This window comes from Ambystoma mexicanum, chromosome 5q (genome assembly GCF_040938575.1).
Source record: "Ambystoma mexicanum isolate Mex_15411 chromosome 5q, UKY_AmexF1_1, whole genome shotgun sequence".
Classification (NCBI taxonomy): Eukaryota; Metazoa; Chordata; class Amphibia; order Caudata; family Ambystomatidae; genus Ambystoma; species Ambystoma mexicanum.
In genome coordinates, this window is record NC_090933.1 from 843,877,604 (window position 1) to 843,897,078 (window position 19,475).

The 19,475-nt window shown below is 47.3% G+C and overlaps 1 protein-coding gene across 2 annotated transcripts in view; it reads right to left on the reverse strand.

The window, feature by feature from the left end:
• The window catches only part of LOC138497708 (membrane-spanning 4-domains subfamily A member 15-like), a 770,802-nt gene that overhangs the window by 598,056 nt on the left and 153,271 nt on the right, over positions 1 to 19,475 (reverse strand). The gene's annotated exons all lie outside the window — the stretch shown is intronic.

Sequence of the window (19,475 nt, forward strand, 5' to 3'; positions counted from 1 at the left end):
CATTTAGCACCTCATAAAGCATTTTAGAAACATGTTAATAACCCACGTAACACAAAACAAAACACCACCCGGCAATCATTGCTCATACAAGATGACTGTGTGCATATATACAGAGAAGAATCAAATAGACCCTTCGTGTTAGAGATAAAGAAAGGAAAAACAAAAGAAAAAACAAAAAGTTCAAACAATCAGACCAAAAGTGTTCCAGTTGCTAAGCGATAACTAATAGGTAAGAGGTGAACGAGCCAAAGTCAACCCACTAAAGATGGCGTTATTTAGTGGCAGAAGGTGCTCCTCAATTAACAAAACAAATCTAACAGTAGCTAGCATGATGGAATTAGAGTTGCCCTGCATACAACGAAGCCAAACAAGATAGCATTCAAAAGGGGAGTAGGAAGTCAAAAATGCACCCAAGCAGCATCGCCTTTGTTGATCAAAAAATGTACAATGCATAAACAGATGTTCTAAGGTTTCTATTTCAGCAAGCTTTAAAAATAATCTACAACAATCCCACTGCCCCAGGTCCCTATAACCAGACCAGTTCCTAATACGGGAGCCCATGTGGATAAGATCCGAGCGGAATCGCATATACGTCCTTCTTGCAACTTTGTCGGGAAAACATGATAGATAAGGCAGCCGAGGTGAAACTGCCTGCCTAAATGTAGCATAGGAGCTAAATGAAGAGTAACCTCCGATCAGGTCTGAATTGCGTGCCCAAGCATTTTTAAAGAATCAAGTTTTGACTTTGCTCGGAGAATCAATTAGATCCTGCTGAGACATATTCAAAGATGTTAGAATGGCATGTACTTGTTCTTTAAATTCAGAAATCGAGAAGGGACACTCTTGTAAGAGCATTGACTTAAAGTCGTCATACAGAGAATTTGGTGGGGGTGAAATCATTTTACTAAAAGCATTAACCATCCGCCAGAAATATTTGTCTGCTAGGGGATATAGACCCAGTTCGTGTATGATGATGGCGTTGGGTAAGTAACCTGGGAGGCCTAAGATTTTTTTCCAAAGTTTGCCTTGCAGGAGATTTAATAAAGGCCCCAGCTTCAACAGACACACGTCCACAGCATAGAGTAAGATGGGCTCTACTTTCATGGTGTAGTATTGTAAAAGGGGCATGAGTGAATATCTGCAGTGCATTCGGAAAATAATTCTCATTTGGGCAGACAATGAATTAAGCTTGGAATTCAACACTGTGCGCCATCCGCCGAGAGACATCCCATTCGATAGATGGTAACCCAAATAGGTTATCTCTTTTTTTCTCATGATAGGTTGTGTATTAAGGACAAAATTGAACCTAGGCGTTTTTTTTTTGCTGTAAAGACAATAATATGAGATTTAGCTGGATTAATAGTCATATTGTTTAACATGCAATAGTCATGGAAGATGTTTAGTTTATTTTGGAGGCCAAATGGAACCCTATCGAATAGGATGATGTCATCCGCAAATGCCAACCAGTGAATACGTAGCTTGCCCAAAGCTACCGGAAAAGAGTTAGAATCCCTCCAAATGTTGTCAATGTCGGCCAGGTAGAGATTAAATAATACGGCGGCCAGATTACAACCTTGTTTCACACCAATGCATGTAGGGATGTTATCAGTTAAGAGCCCGTCAGAATTGATACGCACCCTATATGAGGTGTTTTGGTGCAAGGCAGCAATTATTGCTACCAGCGCAGACGGGATACCATATGACAACATCTTCTGCCAAAGGCGAGTTCGTAGGACGTTGTCAAAGGCGGCGATAGATCCAATGATGCCATGTAGATCGTACCATTTGACTTAGAGTGCGCAGTCCGAAAAAGATGGGCAAGAATCGAAGCATTTAACTGCGTGCCCATTGCCCGCCGAAAGCCGACCTGTGCTTTTGAGAGGATATTGGAGGCACGTAAGTGGGCTTCCAAATCGCACAAGACCAACCGCGCAAACTGTTTTGCAGCTGTATCTATGAAGGCAATTGGCCGAAAGTTTAATGGATTACTTAAGGCACCCTTTTTATGGATCGGAATTACTATTGCCATCAGCCATGATTTTGGAACTCTACCAGTGTGATAAATCAGCTGGAAGCGTGGAAGCAGGTACCTAGCCCAAAAATTTGGACTGTCCTTAAAGACACACGGGGGAAGCCCATCTGGACCCGCCGCTTTAGAAAATTTCAGTTGGGAAATTGCCCATATGATGTCTTTGACATCCCACGGGCAAACACGTGGACGGGACAACTGCATGGGAATTGATTCAGATTTGGAATAGATTTCCGACAGCGCATATTTTTGATGAAAAAACTGCTCCCATTCAGTACCAGAAATAGTTGCAACCAATCGTAGATCTACCTTACCTGTTGGATTTCTAAGGTTTGACCATAAATCCCAGGGTTTTTTTTTGCATAGCAACTCAATCATGTGTTGGTTGGCTAAATTGTACACAGCCTGGTGGAGAGTCTTTAATTGCTGCTTAAAACGAGCTGCAATATGTTTTTTTTCTCTAACATAATTTGGCAAATTATGAGAGATAGTTCTTAATTTATGAAGGTCACTATTTTTTTGCTTTTTTAAACTTGCAACCAAGGCCAAATTGGGGTGGACACCCTGAAGATAGTCCTTAGCCTGGGGATCTTTCACTAGGCTAAGCAAGTGCCTATGAATCATTGTCAAATTTATTTCATTGATTTTTTCCACATTGCCCACCGAGAGGTAATCCTCGTGACACACTAGGAGGTCCCTGTTCACCAAGAAAACCAATTTCCTACAGACAGAATGGTGCCATTTGACAGAGATGGTATGCCTGTCACTTGCCACCATGCAAGCAGGGGCCGAGGCTTCATATGCATCAATCCTTAGATGTAAAGGTGAGAACAGGATTTGATGGTCGCTCAATCCCAAATCCAAGACGGAAATTGGGTCGAGCAGACCAGTACACACCCTTGACCCCAATAAGTAGTCAATGAGAGATGAAGCTGTATCACGCTTCCAAGAGGGTCTAATAGAGTGTGGCGCAAGTTGGATTGGATAAATATCCCATGCTTCAAAAAAACCTGTCCATTGTTTTCCTCTATAAAAAGCTTGTTGGACATATGGGGAAGAGTGACAAGAGGGCCGCGCAGAGTTATAAAGTTCTAAGTACGAATTCAAATCACCTCCAATCACAATTTCATGATTAGGACAGGAGACGAAAGCATGGCCTAAAATGCGATCCAGTTCCTCTAAGACCGAATGCAAAGTCTCAGCCTGCGGATTCCAATATATCGACAGCATGAGCAGAGATGGAACATTGCGATGCTGAAGCGACAGTTCCACCAATATGCATGAATCAGAATAGTCTAATAACGATGACACAACCTTCAAACCATTGTTGATTAGGATGGCGATACCGCCAGAAGGACGGCCTGCTAGCACGCGACGTGCCGGAACAGAAAAACAGGTATATCCGTCTAGCATGAGCTCGCCTAAAGCCATTGTTTCCTGTAAAAATAAGAGATCTGGTTTTTGATCAAGCCCGACCCGTCTATGCCCCAAGGTTGCTTGTGCCACAGCAATTCCAAGAGGCGACGGTGATGCTATCCAATTATGAGGGTAGGTGTTTTCATGGCTACCGCCACTTTTATCAAGGGCTCCAACCAAGATAGGCCACTGAGTGCTTGCGTAAGCGAAGCCAATTGTAGGGACAATTGGTTAGCATGCGACTCAAAAGGGACCTGAGTTGGGCCTAAGGAGCCTTCTTTTTGGGGGGCAGGTACCCAGTCGAGAAAGGCCCAGGCACTCTGCATATCCGGAAATAAACAAGGCACTAGACCAATGGAGTTGAAATCATCTGCGAAGTCCAAAAGCATTTTAGATATAATCTCACACTCTGTGGTTATTATGGGCTGCTAGTTTTACCCAGTCAAGGTCCTTTGTTGAAAGATTTCTTAGTGCAGGAATCTGGAAAAATGAATTCATCAAAAATGACCTGTTAATACGAGCTGGGCCATTGATGTCCGTATTACTAGTCCAACTAAGGATTTGTTTCATGTCCTTAGGAGTTTGCGAAAAGGACAATGAGTCAGTAGAGATCGTTACAGGAATCGGTTGACGGCATGGCACTTCCTCAATAAGGAGAGGCCGCGCCGAAACCAGAGGAGCCTGGACAGCCTCTGGTTGAGGTGTAGGCTCCTCCTGTTCTTCAGTTTCCACAGAGACAGTTGCCGGTGTGAGAGACTCAACTATCTGACCTCCTACTAACAGTGCCGAGGGTGAAGAGACACATGCTGGACTCAAAACGGGTGCCCCTTTTGATTCAACGGGCAATCGGATAAGCACCTTTTTGGATTCGATATTAGGAAAAAAACAGTGGAGCTGAGATTGCGTTTTTACCGTTGGAATCCTAGGAGTAGAACAGGATGCAAGCTGGACGTTGCCACTTTTCAGGGCTGCAATCTGTAGATGTTTTTTGCTTTCCTCATTGAGATCACACAGGTCCAGTCCCAGGTCATCTTGATTGGTAACATTTGCAGAATTTATTAATGCCCTGGGATCTGTTGGCACCTGCGAACAAGGGACAGAGGATACTTTGATTGCCATTTTCTTCTGCATGGCCTTTGTCTGATTTAATCGTTTTTGAGCTCTTAGGAAGGACTTCCTTGCCTTACGAGAGACAAAATACCTTCCTGCATGCACAACAGGACCCTCGTCAACTTCCGAGGTCAAAACAGGAGCCATGACGGGAAGGGTGGACTGAGCATCGATAATATCTGTCAAAAGAGAGGGGCTGTCCGGTGGAATGACAATCCCTTCAGTAACCTCAGGTCCCTCGCCTTGGCAGACTGACAGATCCAAAAAATGCTGGGTCACAGCCAGCTTGTATAGGAGTTGTTCCACCTGTAAGAGACGGTCATGCTGGAGTTTAGCTACTTCCAACAGATCGATGGCCTCAGTGTCGCCAAGGTCCAATCCAACCCTCTTGTCACCTTGCACTACTTGCGAGTAGGATCTTTGTGGCAGTGATAAGGGCAGGATCCCAGATTCAGTTTGGGAGCCTTGTGAACGAGTAGAACTGCTGGACGGGTGATGTTGAGAGGTGAAACCAGCACTTGCCAACATTTTTTCAAATTGCGTTAGATAGATGGGCCATCTTGTCTTTCATAGGCGCAAGAGAACCCTGCATTTCCCTTATTGAGCAATGGGTTAACTCATGCCCCTTGTCCAACAGGTTAAGAATCCGCGAAAATACCGGGAAATTGAAGGGCTCATTTGGATGCATGGTGGAAGAAGAATCTTCCGGGGTGGACGCAGATCTTACTTCCCCCTTTGGGGCCGACAGATCGACTTCATCATTACCTAGGGAAAAGGCGTCTACTCCAAGTGGAAGAATATCCCGGGATGGCAGTCCCTCATCAACCTGGAAGTTGTCATATCCAGGGGCTGAACCCCCCTCCAAACCCCTTGTCGAAATAACTGCAGGGGAAGTTGCGAGATCACAGTGTTTTTTACTGCTTTTTCCTACAGGAAGATGGAAATGGACTTGTTCCCGAAAGGGAAATGAGCACGACGATGGGGAAAAGGGGCCCAGTGAGAGCCGCACTCGTTTTCCTAGTTCGCTCATAATAGTGGGTGCCAGCATAGAAGTATCTGAGATGTGGGGAAAGCCTTCGTGGTCGTGTAAATGCGAGCAATTTATGTCATGTACGTGAGCAGCAGCACCACCCACCTCCCCATCATTTTCATTGGCTTCCTGAATGGAAAAGGTTGGCAATGATAAGGCAGGAGGAAGGCCAAGCCAGGGAACAACCTTAACAGCAGGTGGTGCTACTGTTATGAAACTCTCTGCACACCCATCATGAACCTGCCCAGCAACCCTCTCCTCCAACGGAATAGACATAGATAGACGAGACTTTTTATTCGCATGTAGCAGGGGGGAGGGTACTGTTGTGAATATTGTTCCCAGCAGTTGGCTTATTTGCTTTCGCTGGAGGACCTGTCTTACAACCACTTCTTAAAGTTGGGCTCATGCTCAACAGCAGTACACACCTCTAGTACAAGTGTTAGCACAGACCCTTTGTATTTAGGCAAATCAAGAGCCAAGCAATCAAAGGTAAGGCCACAGCCTGCCACAAAAATAAGGGGGAAACTGAACCACCTCCCCTTCCCTCTCAACCACACTGTAAGTCAGCTGTGACTAAAATAAGGGTATGAGTATCAAGGGTACAAAGTAAAGTATATTGACACAGCTCATTTAAAGAGATTGCTAGGCATTTACAAACCGCCTAACAGGTGAAAGAAATAAACAGCAATTTAGCAAGTGGACATACCATAGAGCATGCTGTAAGTTTAACCAAAAATCATTTACCACAAATGGGTATCGGAGACATAAAAATTTCTACCGTCTCATACCACTTGTGATATAGACTAAACACTTCAAGTAACCTAATTATCCACACCAAGCCCGCAGGATCAAAGGCATAAAGCCTGCAGTCTCCTGTGGGCGAGGACAACTAGAGGTGGAAAGGTACACAATAAATCCACTAGGCACCCAGCCTATGGACACAGCCCCCCTAGACTGGAACTAATTGCCTAGTAGAGATGATAACAAAGAACAACTATCGTACCTTAATCAGGACAACAGCAAGAATCAGCCCACAATAGGCAAGCAAGTCGAGGGTCACTACACAAGAAGCTACGTGCACCCTGCAACCAACTCGTTGCAACCCATGACCCGCGAACAGCAAACAGTACATGTTGGTACTTTGCTGGTGCGCGCGGGAACGTTGGATTAAATAGAGGCAGTGCGGGCGTCACACAGCGCGGGGGGGTGGAGCCTCCCTCGCGACGGAAACCTTGAAGGGAGGGGAAAAAAATGGGGTATTAGAGGCACCTCCTTTCAAACAGCACTGGTGTAAATTGTCAGAAAGGGGGGAGTCCAGTTCAATGGGGACAGTTCAGATCAATGGGGCCAATCATTCACCTCCTGTATCCGGCGTGCAGGACCAGGCAAACTGTGTGTTACACAGTCAGACGTCCTCCAGACGGACAAATGTCCACAGTTCTTCCAAGCTGCACCCGCATCAAAAGGAATGCCTAGCGCGAGGCAACAACAGCGCTCCAAGACCAGGCGTAGGGCAGTCCACAGCAAACAGTACTTGTCGGTACTTTCCTGGTGCGCGGCCTATGATTTAGTGACGTCAGGGCAGTTTACCTTAGGCCGATGCAGCAATGGATAAGAATAGCACAAGATGGACAGGCCCTGCTGCCAGATTTCACATGTTTATAAAAGAGGAAAAGTGAGGTAAGGTGAATTGGAAATGTTTGCGATAGATCAACGTATGTATAAAAATAGTAGTACAAAAATGGAAAAGAGATCCAGGACATTGCGCCTTTGGGGTCAAAACATGTTTATTCTTAGATTGTTAGGTTGGCCCTTTAGTGATAACACGTGTTCCGGCCCTTCATGGGCTTTCTCAAATCAAGGCTAATACATTAGTTTACTTAACATCCATATAGTTCCTCATCGGGAGTCAATAACTCGTCTTAATCAAGTTGAGCTGTATTGGGTATAATCCCATCTATGCAAGATTGTGTTGCGCTGGGAGCTGCCGGGGTTCGTAAGGGCCAAGCTAACAATCTAAGAATAAACACGTTTTGACACCAAAGGCGCAATGTCCTGGATCTCTTTTCCATTTTTGTACTACTGTTTATGACGGGGTTTTTTCTCGGTTTACTGTCAATCCAGTGACCTGTGACGATTTTGGAATTTGAACATGTGGAATCAGGGGTCTCCTATCCCCATTCCGCAGTAGGAGGATATATTATAAGTAATCTAACTACCCCAGCTATAAGTCTTGAATTACGAGTCGCCGACCAGACCAGCTGTACCTATAAACCTGGCTCTTTCTGAGCATTGCACTTGTGAAACTTATGAAATAACCTCTGGGGAGGTCAGGGGTGATGAGGATAGGATGGGATATTTCTGACCTGATTTCGAATGAGTTCACAAAGTTTGGTGGGATTTTGTGCAGAGCTTATATGATGATTGTATGTGCATTAATTTGACAGTTTTGAAAAAATAAAACGTGGGTGGATTTCCAGCAAACTTGCGTAAGGCTCATTGGCAAGGATCTACAAGCATGGTTTTGCAAATGTGGCAGTGTCTTTGATGTCATCTTTGATGTCATGGGTGTTATTCTTAGCAGTGTACGGTGGTGGTGCGAGTTATGGTTGCTAATTTTACCATAACTGGCGAATTTCAGGGTTTTTTTGGTTTTACTTGTAACCATAACGTCCCTTCAACAAAGATTTTTCACTGAATTTGATAGGTTTTTAGTAGCGCAACTTAACCATAACGTCCCTTTAACAAAGTTTTTTCATTGAATTTCATAGGTTTTTATTAGTGCAACTTAACCATAATGTCCCCTTAACAAAGTTTTTTCATTGAATTTCATAGGTTTTTATTAGTGCACCTTAACCATAACTTCTACGAACATCTGACTTCATTGCGGAGGACCTTCCGGACAGTGCCACATGACTATATGCTGGCGCGTGGCATGATGACGTCTCTGAGAACCCGCCCAGACTTCACGATACGATCCGTGCTTCGCGGACAATTCAGAACTGCATTTTCTACTGATCTAGGAACTTTCAACTTCAAAATTTCCCTTGCACAGCTCCAACACCTATTCCTACTCATCCATTAACAATCTAGTACACAGTACATACTTTTAGCAAAACTGCTATTTATCTTAAAATGGAATCAGCTAATGCCATAACACACACGCAACATTTTCCCCTGTCCACCTGACCCTCCATATTAGTGTTTGGTGCTTCTTCCATCATTTCCCTCCCCACGTTTCGTTCTAAGCTCTCCTGGCAAAAAAAAAAAAATGCATCCAAAAACAATAAAAGAAATGTTCCTTTAGGAACCACCTTTCACAGTTAAAAAATAGAACAAAAAAAAACGTATAGACTCCATCTACTTTATATGTCTCAGTAAAGTACATAGACTTTTTCCAACATTTCCATTTGCATTTTGTGTTATGCTATTGGCAACATTGTGGCGTTTATCCTCCGTTCCAGGGATGGAACGGTGGATACCGGCCTGGCAGCCCAAGTTATCAGCCCAAGCGAAGCAAGGGTGGATAACGAGGCCTCTGGACCATTATCCCCCCATTCCAGCCTCTGTAATGGGGGATGAAGGCCATTAGCACCCTAGGTTCCCAAAGCGGGAACCCAGGGTGCTAAAAAAAAGGATTTCAGGTGTCCCGGTGTAGGAAGGAAAATCCTTTTCCAAGATCGCCACCATGGAAAGGGAGGGCGGGGTTCCATACAGGGCCCCTCTTCATCTTTCCATGGCACCCTGCAGAAGGCAAAAAGAGAACTCTATGACCATATTACCCCAAGCACATTTTTCTTCCTTTTCAAATCTATCCCAATTTCGAATAACTTTACCACAAAGCCAGTCCCAGGTGGACATGGTCACTTTAACCCCATGTTTTGTCCCTCGTGGTCATGGCCAGCAGCCAGATTGTCCGGATCATGACCTTATTCCATGACCCAGACAATCTGGCCACTGCCCATGGCCACAGGCTACACCTCAGTCACCAAAGGTATATCATAATTTTTTGTACCTACATTATGACACTTGTCAAAAAATAAAACACGGGCACATTTGCAAAACCATGCATTCAGGTCCTTCTCAATGCTCCTTACACATATTTGCTGGAAATCCACCCATGTTTTATTTTTCAAAAGTGTCAAATGATGCACATACAATCGTCATATAACCTAGCCCCCACTTGACAAAATCCATTCAGACTTTATGAAAACATTTATATCTAGATCTATAATCTTTTTGCAACCCTTTGTGTAGATTTGTCAAATGGCACCACATTTATAAGCCTTTACAATATTTTGGGACCCCCCCTCTAACTTTGCCCCCTCTTGACAGAATCCCACCAAACTTCGCAAAAACATTTATATCTATTTGTATTATCGGTCTGCCAAATAAAGTGTACATTCATCAAATGGCACCTCATTTATAAGCCTTTACATTATTTTGAGACCCCGCCTCTAATTTTGCCCCCTCTTGACAGAATCCCACCAAACTTTGCAGACTCATCCGGGTTCAGGTCAGGAATATCACTGCAAAATTACATGCAGTTCCATTAAGTGGCGGAAAGGTTATAAGCCATCAAAGAACTGCTTTTCACCAAACCAGTAATACAGAGGTGTCCGCAAACTTTCACAGGACTGTCCGCGAACATCCGGACTGTTCGCGGACTTCCGCAGTGAAAAACACCAGTTTTTTTGCTTCTTGCAGCCATTTTCCATCCTATCCACATCACCCCTCACCTCCCCAGAGATTATTAGATAAGTTTAACAAGTGCAATGTTGTGTTTTTTTATATGTTTTTACATCGATGTCCGCGGACACCGGCCGATGTCTGAGAATCCAAGATGGCGGGCATTTCCAAAAATCTGACACACCTCACGCTCCACGCCAACCAATCAGCGACCAAGTTGTGTGTCCGCGGACATGACGCAAGTCAATTAGCCAATCGGTTTCCTGTCCGCGGAGCGAACAGGGAAGTGTGTCCGCGGAGCGGACATAGATATCACTAACTTTTTTGCCTTACGTTTGGGTCATTTAAAAAAAACTACTGGGTGGATTTACACCAAAAACAATTTCGGCAGAGGGCTCCCTGCATCGATGACGTTGATTCGATGTCCCTCAAAGCCCTCATAAGTAGCATGCACGCGCCCGTTGGCCCCAGTTTGGTTTTTCACCTCCTCGTGTAGCAGATATGCACATAAATACGGGCCGGACAGTAGGTGGAACGAAAGCTGTAATAGCATGGGAAATTCTACAGAGGGGTAGGTTGGGAGGGCGATGAGGAAGACGTTGGAGGAACATCCAGTTGAAAGAACGTTACCACGAATGGATTGTGTCCAACGTATTCCTCATCTTTGACAGACCCCCAAAGCAGTATCCGTGATAGGAGGAGGGTGAAGAATTTAGACATGCAGAATTTTTAAAAGGCTGAGTAAAGGACTGCCTTACCAAAAGCCACATCCTGAGCATGGGTAGTATCCAGAGAATAATGCTTAGTAAACATGAGTATCGATGACCACGTTGCAGCATCACAGATGTTTTAATAGGGACACCCCTTTGCAGGGCTGTCGATGTGGCCATGCCCCTGGTGGACTGAGCAGGCAAGCCCTCAGGAGGGTCCTTGCCTGCCAGTCTGTAGCAAACAAAAATAGTGAGGATGATCCACCTAGACAAGGTCTGTTTAGAAACAACCTGGCCTAGTTTGTGTCCGGTATACCCCACAAAGAGCTGGTTGTCCACTCACAATTTGGACATTCTGGAAATAAAAGCTTAATGCTCTTCTAGGGTCCAACCTATGGAGCCTTTCCTCTTCCTTACTAGAATGTGGAGTAGGATAGAAGGCCGGCAGCAAAAATGTTCTGACTTAAGTGAAAGTCCGAAACTACCTTAGGCAGGAAGGAGGGTTTCACCCTCAACACAACCCTATCCTTGTGGAATACAGTAAAGGCTGGCTTGGAAGAAAGTGTATGGAGGGGGCTCCTGCACCGCAGGGGATGGGGGGCCCCAGTTACGCCAGTGCTGGTATAATGTTATCTAGTGCTGGAGCCGAGGAAAGCTTCTTTCAGTACGGAATATAATTGCTGGGACACCCTACAAGTATAAAAACGCTTGGGAGGCAAGGAGCGCATGCAGAGTGCGTAGAGTACTGTTAGAACTGCTGTTGTCACGGTGAGTGGCCTGCATTTGCCGACATGAAGGGTGAGTCCTGTTAGCTCATTCATTGCAGCCATACATATACAAGTTGAGAAGTTTAACTAACTTTAACAAAATGCTCCACAATGCGGTAGCTATGGAGAGCGTTCATGACTTGCCATTACTTACCTCTCCGGTGGATCTGAGAAGTGGAAAGGGAGTTTTGAACGCGGTTGTGTGGTGGAACAAGCAGTTAAAGTGAAAAAAGCTGTAAAAATACAGATAGATAATACCAGCATTTTGGTTGTCTAAGGACAAGTTAAGTGGGGAGGAAGGACATCATGCCACAGCTATGGACATTGAAATGTTGGGTATATTAGAGGACCAGGAGGATGGGGAGAGGGGCAGGAATGATTTGTACCTAGATACACCCACCGCATTTTTACTGATGTAGGTAGTAACTGCAGCGATATTGTGGATACCTCTTATGCATTTACTCCCAGCATGGCTCAACCCAGGGGCTTCTCTTTGTTAAGGTATGTTGACAGTGCAAGCACTGACAACAGTCAGTCTGCCCTTCTGGCATTTAAATTATCCTTTGTATCATTATATGAGAATATCAAAATCCGAGGTTAAAGTTCACTCGGTTATTCTGGAATCCATTAAATTGGATAACTCTAAAAGAAACGGAATTGAAGGAGCTTTTTCAACTGTCTACAGTTCGTCAACAGCAGACTTAAAGCAAGCCATAGACCCGACCGATGGAAAATTGCATAACAAGAGAATGCCCCGAGTATGTGCGTCACCCACGCCACACAATACTCTGATCTGCAAAAAATCTTGCAGGGTGAGGAAACTGCCTCTTATCTTATCGTGGACTATCGAGGACCAGACAAATGACCCAACTGTGAATAAGGAAAACTACTAAGAACCAGAACCGAAGGTCCAAAAGGGGGGCCTTCAGCACAGGATATGAAGGCTAAAAATATTAAATTGAAAACATTGAATAGGAGATCCTCGAGAAAGTTCCTGAGGAACATTAAAGTGCATGAATGATTGGATACTTCTAATGGGGACTCGGGGAAGAGTTGTTGTTAGTCAACTCTCAGACATCGTGTGACTCTGGATTGAGAGATAAAGGGCCTCATTACAGGTTAGGCGGAAAAAGAAAAATCGTAATTACCGACATGCCAGTGCTACCGTGTCCATGAAGCCCAGCTCCCGGAATCAACGGTTGATTCCGTGTTGGTGTGCACGTGCATGCCGGAAACAATGATAGCGGCACACCAGTAATTCCACCAAACCCCTTCCCCCCGACCCAAAATCCCAACACCGCCACCCTCGGTGCCAGTGACTCCGATTCCGCCACCACGATCTCGGTCCCACCGATAACAACGGTGCCGTTATTAACGTGATCGGAAATACAGTGTTCGCCGGAACAGGAAATCAATCGGCTGCCGTTAATAAAACACAATCCATTGCAATCCTATGAACACAGGAGTGATACCCACATCCAGAGCCCAGAAGCAGAGCAAGAGACATGACATCAAGGGTACCTGCAACCCGGAGGCACAAACTCCGTTTCAGCGAGGCCAAACTGAACATGCTCGCTGACACAATAGTGGAGCATGCTGACCAACTCTCCAGCACCAACCCCAGAAGGCAGGCCCACCTATGAAAAAAGGCAATCTGGGAGGAGGTCACCGCAGTTGGATCAACACCCGCACTGTACTTGACTGCCATAAAAGTTGGGACGACCTGCGCCTGAGCGTGCAAAACCTCCTGTCGGCCCAGCGCACCCAGGGCATGGCCACAGGAGGCGGCACAGCATCCCCCATCCACCTGCAGCCCTGGGAGGAGACCTGCAGTAGTGTGCTGCACTTCAAATCAATTGAGGGTGTTGGGCAGCGGAGGCCGGAGGCGTGACATTCGAGGAGGCTAGTGAGTACCCATAACCCCAATGTCACATCAACCTCCTCGTTCACCATGCATACACTAGAGTTGCCAAACAAGTCAAGTCTGTTGTGCACGCCAGTACAGCCAAGCCAGACACCCCCCCCCAGCAACCTGGTTGCACACAAACATATACACCTTGCGCCCCCCAAACCTTATTCATACCCCACTCACACAGTGGACATAAGACAGGCCTCCTGTATCGCCCTCACAAGATGCCCATGCAGGCACTCAGATACACATCCCCCTGCAACAGCCAAACTTGTGTTGTTACCGCCGAACTAGCACAGGCCCAAAGTCACGTCAGTGCCAAGCACCTACACCACCAACAAATGACCAGCCGCACAGAACAATGAAACATGTGACCCCCTTGTACCATCCACCACGAACCATGTCACCAAATCACTGACGCACTAAGTGCCACAGGCAGCAGGCACATGTGTAACGCTTCCATGGTACAACCAGCCACAACACAGCATCATACAGCTTGTGTGTCACACCCATAGCGCCCTACCCAGAAAACACAAGTACACTACGGAAGCACCACTGCACACACCATGTAGTCACATCACACATCCACCAGCACAGTATCACTGACGCAAGCATTTGTGCACCATGCCATGTCCCCCACCCTGTCTGTGACACAGCACTGTCATCAAAAAGTACTAGCATTCGGCCAACGAGCGACCGATGTAGACGCGTGCTCGCTGAGCTCCCGGTGCCGCCAACACATCCTGCCAAATCCTGGGGGAATTTGACTTGCGACACTCCTGCAAAATTACGAAAAGTTGGCCGACAGACGACACGACACATTGCAGTTGCTCCCGTAACAAAACGGAGGCCGGAGGCGAAGATAACTGCGGTGGAAGGTGATAGAGCGTGGCACCCGCCGAACTCGATCCAAGATGGCCGACAGTGACTTGGGATAATGCGCCACTGACATCCGGCACGAAGAACAGCGCCATACAGGAGGAGCGAACGGTTGATGGGAAGGCAGTGACCAACCGTACGCGCTCCGCTCCGCTCCGCGTTGAGCGCCCGCCAACTCAGAACAAGGGGCGACAGACAGCGACGGAGAGGCACGTGATTGGGCACGCGAAACGGTGAGGAGCAGGGTGGGCGGGAGGCATTGGTTGCGAGCAGCTTTCCCGCTTGCCCGCTCCCAGAAAATCGCTTGTGATTAGATCGAGAGTTAAATCCGTGCCCCGGCCCACGCACAACGCTACTAGAATCATCAAGGCGGATCCTCATCGAAGTTGTGACTGCAACGGTCATGGGCAAGGACAAGAGCAGGAGAGGCACGACGCAAAGCAAAATGGAACAATACGCGGTGCCCACACTGGCCACGGAGCCGACACAGGAAAGATCGGCAATTACTGAAGATGAGGAACCCGAACCCTCTCTCAAAGACATTATGAACGCCATAGCCAATTCCAGAACCGCTATGGAGATTAAAATGGACGGCATCAGCACAGAAGTGTCCCTCCTACGCCATGACTTGCAGAAACTCACGTCCCGCACGGGAGAGGCGGAAACCCGCATATCCAACACGGAAGATGGCCTCCGAAACATCCATCAACAGATGACCAGAGTACTGCAACGTGTTAAGACTCTAGAGGAACGGGTGGAGGAAGGAGAGGGGCGCTCTAGACGGAACAATATACGAATCCTGGGATTACCCGAGAAAAGTGAAGGCCCCTCCATGGAACTATTCCTTGAACAACTACTCATGGACCTATACGCCCCAAAGAATTTTTCGAAACTTTTCTCCATTGAACGTGCACATCGAGTCCCAACAGGCAGACCAACGCCTGGGGCCCCACCCCGCACTGTGATTGCCAAAATCCTAAATTACAGAGATCGCGACGCGATACTGCAAATGGCCAGATCCAAGGGAGCCACGACCTACAACGGCGCGAAAATCGCTTTCTTCCCGGATTTCACACGGGAAGTACAAAGAGCACGCCAATCATTTGACCAGCTTAAGAAGAAGCTACAGACCCAAAACATCAAATATGGTCTCCTGTTCCCGGCACAGCTGAAAATTTACCATAATGGCACAACCGTGCACTTTAATGACCCAAAGGATGCATGGAATTGGGCAGAAAATAACCTGGAGGGAGATTGGGGCCCCACAAATAGAAGGGAACGTGAACGAAATAGACCGCGCCCGGACAGATCCCCGAATGCACAACCACTACAAGGCCAGGATGGACTACCACCAAGAGAAGCCGACTGAAGTGTGCGGACACATGCTGATAGCAATGCACTGTCAGAGCTTTCCCCCCCCCCCACATTGAAGAAATGGCGGCTCGAGCGGGGGCCCCCCCCCCTCAACAAAGGTAATAGGACCAGCGCCGAGCAACGGCGACAGAATCGCAAAGAAGTTATATCGAATGTATTGATTGTTTGTTCGGTCCGAGCAGACCCTTGTCAGGCTCGGCCTAATGTTGGGGCGACAGGTACTTCCAGTTGGGGTGGAGTATGGGGAGGGTACGAGGGAGTTTGTGTTTAGGACAGAGTTTATTTGTTTGGTTTGCTGCTCTAAGATCAATGCGCGCAATAGGCTGGGGTCGGGTTCCAGGGGGGCGGATAAGGGGCAATGCCCGGAGATACACACAACATTACCCGGCATGTCCGATTCCCGACCACCATGACTGACCACACCGCTGAAAGCAAGAACAGGTCTATTAAGATAATGACCTGGAATGTGAATGGGCTAGGCAGCAGTATCAAGAGACGCCTTGTACTCCAATATTTGAACCGTTATACGCCCGATGTAGCCTTCCTAACCGAAACGCACCTGGCGGGCACAAACTGCAACCTCTTCAAGCGAACTAATTACCGCATCGCGATACACTCAGGTTTCTCCATGGGAGCTAGGGGGGTGCTGATCCTCGTGCACAAACGACTTCCACTGACCCTCTCATCCGTCACACAGGACCCAGGAGGTAGATTCGTTCACATAACCGCGACTCTTTGGGAGCGGCCTATATCCATGCTAGCCGTATATGCACCACCTACCTTACTCACTGCACTACTTGAAGATATAACGCCAATGTTGGCGGCGGACTCCTCGAGCTTGATGGTGGTGGGGGGAGATTTCAACGAGGTCATGCACCCAGAACTTGACCGAACACACATCCGCTCGAGAAATCCAGCTACGCATACCAAACTAGCCACGTTCGCCGACGCAATAGGCCTGAAAGATGTGTGGAGACATTTGCATCCTGGCACGAGAGAATACTCTTTCCTCTCCGGAGCACACGCCTCATTATCTAGACTTGATTACTTTTTTCTCCCGATCTCCGAATTACATCTAGCAACCGATGCACACCTCCTACCCAGAGGTATATCGGACCACTCCCCGCTCGTAATGGTGCTCAATACACACAGGCCGATTCCCCCACCCACGTGGAGGCTAAACAATTATTATCTGGGCTTCCCCGACCTAGTCGAACATATCAAAAAAGGAACAGAATCATACTTTGAACTGAACACAACCTCAGTGGATAGCCCTGTAACATTGTGGGAGGCATACAAACCCGTACTGAGAGGGGAACTCATATCCCAGATCGCAGCCCATAGGAAAAAACACGCCGCGGCGATCCGGGCGGCCGAAAAGCGAGTACAAGAGGCAGAGGTAGCTCATCTATCCCAAGACCTCCCAGAATCCCATCGCGAATTACAGCTAGCACAAAAACAGTTTCAAAACGTCGCCCTGGACAATGCCAAACAGGCACACGCAGCGATGCGGACCAGAGTGTACGAAACCGGGGATAAGGCAGGCAAAATGTTGGCGTGGCTGGAGAGGCGTGACGAGGGGCTCCGACATGTTAGAGCGATCAGAACACAGGGGAATACACTAGTGACAGCGGACCGTGACATAGCGGAAGAGTTCGCAAGCTACTACAAGGAACTCTATGGACCGCCAATCTCCCCCATTGACACTACACCCATCTCGGGAATCACCCTTCCCTCCCTGACACCTGAACAAAGAGCCCTGCTAGAAACCGACATATCGGAGAATGAATTGTCTGCAGCCATAGCCGACCTTCAACCCGGGAAAGCCCCGGGACCCAACGGCCTTCCGGTCGAGGTATGGAAGAAAATAGGCACGAGCGTAATTACACCACACTTGCTGAAAATGTATGAAACCTCCCGAAACAAAGGGTCCCTCCCACAAGACCTGAGACAGGCCACCATAGTGGTCATACCCAAAGCGGACAAACCCCCAGAGTGCTGCAGTTCGTATAGGCCCATTTCCCTTATCAATACAGAAACCAAAATTTTAGCGAAAACCTTAGCCAATAGATTGCAGCAAGTTATACCCTCCTTGATCCACCCGGATCAGTGTGGTTTTATGCCGCAGAGATCCACGCGGATGAATATACATCGATTATTCATGGCGATGGAGAATGCGACCACCATCCGAGACCCGTTGGCCCTGTTGGCCGTAGACTTTGAGAAGGCCTTTGACTCTATCAGGTGGGATGCGATCTGGGAGATAATGCAAAGGATGGGATTCGGGCCCCAGTTTATGAGCTGGGTTAAATTATTGTACAAATCCCCGCTAGCAGTCACGAAAGTGAATGGTCACGTGTCAGGCCCCTTTGAAATCGGCACAGGAACCAGACAAGGATGCCCACTGTCGGCCATGATATTCGCAATAGCGATTGAACCACTCGCTATACTGTTAAGAACAAACGAAACATGGAAGGGATTTAGATGGTCTGAAGCCTGGGAAGATAAGGTGTCCCTATACGCGGACGACTTATTGGTTTACTTACAAGACCCGGTCAGATCCTGCCCCATAGTGACTGATTTACTGCAGAAATACGGCTCCTTCAGTGGCCTGAAAGTAAACTGGGACAAATCCACCTTATTCCCACTTAAACAAGAGGGAGACTCGATCCCGCCCCAATGTCCCTACCGGGTAGAAAGGGAACAATTCAAATACCTAGGTATTCTAATAACAAATAAGCTGACTGATTATGTGCCCAGAAACCTGTACCCAGTCATGACAAGATTTGCAGAGGATGCCCGTCACTGGTCATCCCTCCCGCTGACACTACTGGGTAGAGCTGCACTCTTCAAAATGATGACCCTACCCCGCCTACTCTACATATTACAAAATGCCCCATTACACATCCCTTCAAACATATTTAGGAAAATAGACCAGACACTCCGCAGACTGCTGTGGAATAACGGTCATCCACGCATAGCCCTAGCTACACTCCAAAGATCCATATGGGAGGGCGGAATAGGACTACCCCGAATGCAAACATACTATTGGGCCAGTCAATTGATGAAAGTGAATGACCAACTACACGGCGACACCGATGCACCACACAACAAATCTCTAGAGTCGGACACTCCTGGAAAACCCATCATGCTGTACCTTTATAAGAAAAGAGACCGCGCGGCTACTCCCAACATGCGCGCACAGCTAACACAAATCTGGACAGACGCACACAAGTTCGTGGGATGGGGCGACAAACTATCGCAGGCCCAACCTCTGTGGAACAACAAGAACCTTCCAGGTGTATACACGCTCCCCAGGTGGCCGAACTGGTCCCGGCAAGGTCCGCCCATCTTGGGAGACGTTGTGAAAGATAACACCATGGTCCCTTTTGCAGAGCTGGCTCTCCGACTTGGACTTCCCCAAACCGAACATTACCACTATGCTCAACTACAACACGCACTACGAAACATCCTCCCCGAAGTGAGCCCCCTACCGGACTTCACCCCCATTGAGAGAAATCTACTCCCGGAACCAATTACCCGGAGAGTGACATCGGTTCTA